Source organism: Anopheles gambiae, chromosome 3, assembly GCF_943734735.2.
Source record: "Anopheles gambiae chromosome 3, idAnoGambNW_F1_1, whole genome shotgun sequence".
Lineage (NCBI taxonomy): Eukaryota > Metazoa > Arthropoda > Insecta > Diptera > Culicidae > Anopheles > Anopheles gambiae.
The window spans coordinates 55,479,188-55,484,639 of record NC_064602.1 but is presented as its reverse complement, the minus strand read 5'-3'; positions in this window follow the sequence as shown (position 1 = coordinate 55,484,639).

Sequence of the window (5,452 nt, the reverse complement as noted above, 5' to 3'; positions counted from 1 at the left end):
GAGAACCAGACTGCATAGCATCAGCATTACTACACACAGAAAGTGGTACCAGATGTAGTTCAAAGGAAATAGGGTCAGAGGTCACTGAATTTATACAACTTACAAATCCAAACAGTATTCTGTTCTTCTCTACCAACCCTGATAAGATACTACTAAAATGTAATAAAACACTCACTACCCCAAGCTGCTCAATTGGAATCATAACCTTGTCACTAGACTGTAGCATTTTGACGAGCAAGTTCGAAATACAACCGACGATGCAAATAAAATCTGAGCAAGTTAGAGCATATTTTAAACCCATGTTAAATTTAAGCATATCAAAAGAAGGTAAGTCTAACGAAGTAGAATCGGTAACCAGCAACTATGTACTTTTCTCGATAACCATACTAAGTGTTTCTATTACGGTCATCTTGGTTTCCGCGATGTTAATCAAGAAATATCTAAAACAAAATATTGGTCCTCCTCCATGCAGGCCACCCACTTTAAACCTAGAATTGTAACTCCCCTACGAGGATTTACGGGGGGAGGGATGTCGCTGACGACAATTTAGGCTTAAAAAACAAAGCGTTGCTAGGTCAATAAATGCTGACTAGCTATGTTATGCAACGCGCCAGCGATGCGCGCTGGTTTAACGATTAAACGGAAAAATAGGCTAAGAAGAATAGATTAAGAAGAATATGCTGATCGACGACGGTCAGCATTTTTAGAGTATAAAATCAATTGAATAAATTAATGAAGCAATTATTTGCCAAGAACCAGTTGGTGCGTTCATTATTGTGCTTAAGTCGGCGTGTACTGTGCCTGTCTTAAGCTGCTGCTCCGAAAGACACTTTCGTGTGCGCGACAGTCCCCCCGTAGCAAGGATTGACTATCCGGGTACGTGATAATGAATTAAGTCTCGAAAGCCTATACAGGCCGGCATGTCCGCATAGGACGTTACGCCAAATAGAAGAAGATTTGAGGGAGTGTACATGTTCGACGTCCTGGATATAGCAACCCGTTTTACAGGATATTATGTACCACACTTATCTACCGATGACGACGGTGTATGTAGTATTCGAGGTGATTAAGCACCAATAATGAGTATGGTTGGCTTTATTAATGATTAAATGAATTGGAATATCAACCATTTCACAATTAAGCTATTTTGCATAGTTTTCAAATATGTTTTTTTTTTAATATTGTCTTGATTTATAATGGGAAGGGGTATGAGATGGGACACATTATCATCAGGTGGCTAATTTGCATGTTTAATTATTTAATGAATTGTTAATTATATCCAATACCATGTGTTTTCAAATCGGTTTGTGTAAACAAAAAATCTAAGTAACCATTGCCCTCATTTCCCGCTGGCTGGCAGTGTGGCATGGAGCAATTCCGGGCTACATTGATCGTACTCTCTGGTGTAATTTTGATTTTCACTAGCGCATCTGGCGGCGGCTGACCGAAGCATTTTTCCAAACAATTTGGAGCCGCTTCAGAAAATATGTTATTTTTCTATATTTTTTACTTGAACTGGTCTGGAAAAGCTATGCAATTGATAGATAAATATGTTCAGCAAGTATTTCAGCCATTTTCGCATCAAAAAACCATGAAAAAACAACTTAAATTTGGGATCCGGCACGACCATTCCCTCGACGACCATAAAAAGCTTCCTCCAGCCGCCGCCAGATGCGCTAGTGAAAATTGAAATTACACTTGCGAGTACGATCAATGTAGCCCGGCCTTAAGAGAGCTAAGCTCTCACCGCTTTCTCTCTCTCGCTGAATGGTTACTCTCACGACATTGTGGCGATTTTCGATTTTATATATAGTGAGATTGGTGATATTTGATACAAGAAATGTGGTTTTATGTGTCGACATACGAATAGTAATTCTCTGATAAAGTTATAAATGAACATTCAGCAAAGTCAAAAGTGTGTTATTGTTTCAAGTTTCGGCAGGAGCCTATTGATCTGTAAAAAATCAACATTCACCGTGTACCTATTTTCGGCAGCATTTAAAGTGAATAATTATTTGTTTTTCGTAATTTTTAAATTCCTAGCGGACTAGTATAAATTTTGCAACCATAGAATCTTTCATAAAAACCAAACTTTCATTGTTTGAGCACCGACAAACCGACGTGACAATTCGAACAAAATGAGCAAAGTCTATCTAATACAGAGGTCAAGTCATCCAGAACATTTAATCAAAAAGCGTGTGAAAGTTTTGACAGCTGGATAAAAAAGCTTCAATAGTTTCATCGCAGCATGCATTGAGGTTTTAGTTGTGGTGCATACAGTGTTCTGAATACATTTTCGGTAATTTTTACGACGTTTGATATAAGATTATGAACATCTTGTTCTTGAAAAAGTTGACGAATATCAAAAAAAGATAGAATTATAGTGTAATTATCAATTACAACAAGATCAGTGCCTGACATTACGATGAAATCATGTGCAGTTCAAGAGGACCAAATCTAAGAGCCAAGATTTCAGATTGTGGTCGTTTTTAAGTGATAAATTACTGAAAAAACTACTCCATTACACGTTCATGACACACTTATTACACTTTTGTTTTGTAAAATGCCCTATTAGCCCTGAAAAGTGTTTGGTTGTTTGGAATCGTTTGTGAACGCTTGTTCATCTAACTGTCGAAAACAAGCTTTCAAAATGGTGAACCAACATCAAGCTATGCATTGACCTCCATATTAAATAGACTTTGAAAATGAGCTTCAAAAGTTGTCTCCTTATTTCAAATGAAAATGCGTTAAACACTAGCGCCATCTCTCCGCACGACAAAATCGAGCAGTTTTGTAGCGCGGATTTTCGATCGCTTTCCGCCCCGCTGCGCAAATTCGAGCAGTTTCCAGCGCAGAAAATGTACCAAAATCTGCGCTGGCCAGCGCAGATTTTGGCCCGATCCCCGCGCTGGACTTCAGCGATTCCCGCGCTGGGTCGAGCAAGTTTAGCGCCATCTGTGGGCGAAATGGACGAACTATTTATGGCGGCGGAGCAAAAAAAAACGGTCAAAAAAAATTTAAAATTATTGGCGCCCATTTTCTCGTCCGCTTCTTCTCCCTCCCTCACCCTGCCCTGCCATACTTGCGCTTCAGCCCGTGCCTTCCGCCGCCAGCTGATTGGCTGTTGCGGTGTATGCGTTGATACTCATATGTGCATTGCGGTTGTGTATTGTTATTGGTGGGTGTTAGCATTTATTAATTTGTGTGTGACCTTGAGACGCTGTGGGAGAAGCTGGATTGGGATTCAAAGTGTTATCGGTGTATTGATGGTTTATTTTATTTCGTGCCGCTGCTGATGAGACCATTCGATGCCCGTGGCAATCGAGGGTGACGAAGCCTATTTAAAACAAGCGTAGGTGAACGTCTAACACTAATCTATTTTTTTTTATTTGAACATGTTAGATGCTTGATCGACCTTCTAAGCATCATTTAGCACAGTTTATAGTGGCAATAAAATTTATTTTTTAATATGCCGAAATCCGTCTCGAGTTTTCGGGTCTCGATACACATACGCACACACACAGCGCGGGGAAAGTGACCGTTCACTCTATCATGTCGCGATCCCCCACCCTGCCTGGCGCTTTGGATGAGGATGCACAACAAGATAGCTGAACCAACCGTTCTACCGATGAGGTAGCCTGAATCGATCATGCGGAGTGTGGGGGGGGGGGGGTTCTGGTGGGGGGTGCGTGCTTGCATTCGCGCTTTCGTGGGTGCGTGCTTGCGTTCGCGCTTTCGCGGGTGCGTGCTTGCGTTCGCGCTTTCGCGGGTGCGTGCTTGCGTTTGCGCTTTCGCGGGTGCGTGCAGGCGTACGTGCATGTGTGCGTGTGTGTATGCGTGCGTGCTCGCGTGCATGTGTGTGTGTATGCGTGCGTGCGTGCGTGTGTGTGTGCGTGCATGTGTGTGTGTGTGTGTGTGTTTGTGTGTGTGTGTGTGTGTGTGTGTGTGTGTGTGTGTGTGTGTGTGTGTGTGTGTGTGTGTGTGTGTGTGTGTGTGTGTGTGTGTGTGTGTGTGTGAGTGTGTGTGTGTGTGTGTGTGTGTGTGAGTTTGCGCGCGCGTGTTTGTGTGTGTGCCTGCGTTTGGAAACCCCAAAACTATTTGATTCTGATGCGTACATTTTCATCCGCTGCGGCTACAAAATACCACGCATTTTCGATCTCGCTACCTGAGAGACTACACAACAATTGGCATTGGCATCTTTGCCATCGGCTCTGCTGTTGGGGGTATTAAAAAGACACATGAATTAAGCAAATGTGCGTGTGATTTGTTGCACATTTATTTCTAATTCAGCTAGCGGACGCAAATGGAAACAACATTTTGAATTGAATCCATACAAAAGAGGATTCTGGATTTGTTTATTGCGGTGCGCGTATGATACTGCACCTGTCCGTCCAGAATCTGGTGGCTTGTTGGTTTTGAGTAGTTTTCATGACGCCGTGCGACCGGCACTGCCTTGGAATGGGTTGGGATCGGTAGGTTCATGTTTTGGTGCATTCCGTGCATTTGTCGCCCCAGTGCATTCCGTGCATTTGTCGCCCCACAGCGCTAGACCCGGCAGCACCAAAGTCAAAACAAAAACCATTCCCGAGTGTGGACTGCTATGCTAAGTTCTTCTTCTTATGATTATTCTTATTATTGGCGTAATGGCCTACGCGATCATGCCGGTCTTTTCAGGACTTGAGTACCACGTAGCCGGATAGTCAGCCCTTGCTACGGCGGACGGTTCATACGCGATTATAACCCACGACGGGCATGCAGATGTCCGGAATGATGGCGGTGCCGCGGGCCCGCTCCTATCCAGCGGCCACACTGTCTCCTGCTCGATGCATACGCTGCAGGCAGGGGGAAGGATGCACCTCCACGATAAAAAAAAACACTATCATGAACCAGCAGCGGACCTAACGTTAGGCGGACTAGGCGGTCGCCGAAGATCTCTATACACAAGTGGTCTATGTCTTGTAGATCTATGTCTACAAGTGGACAGATTATCAGCGACAAGGGCCCCCGGAAAGATGGTCGTTAGGGCTCCGTGGCTGGAGAACCATTTGCACCTCCCCTCCCCCCCATGGCGACAACAATTTTAGGACCTGTGACCGATGATCGTAGGGGTCTCATGCTCCCCCCCTCCCCCCGCCGACAATTTACTGTCCAATCTCCCAACAGCTGTGTTCCAGTACTCGCTCCTCCCGGCCATCAGTTACCATTTACAGGGGCCTCAACTCGTCTTTCAAAAGCCCGCTTGAGATCCAAAAGCACAGCTAGCGTCACTTGTTTTTGATTTATGAACTCTTTCCACTTAGCCAATTCCAAGTTCAGTGCAATCTCACAAGAATGTCCATCTCTATACCCAGACTGCTCAGGTATCAGTAAGTGGTTTCTGATCAAGTGTGCTACAAGTGTTCCTTCACGACAATCTCGAGAATCTTTTATAAAACAACAAACAAGTTAATAG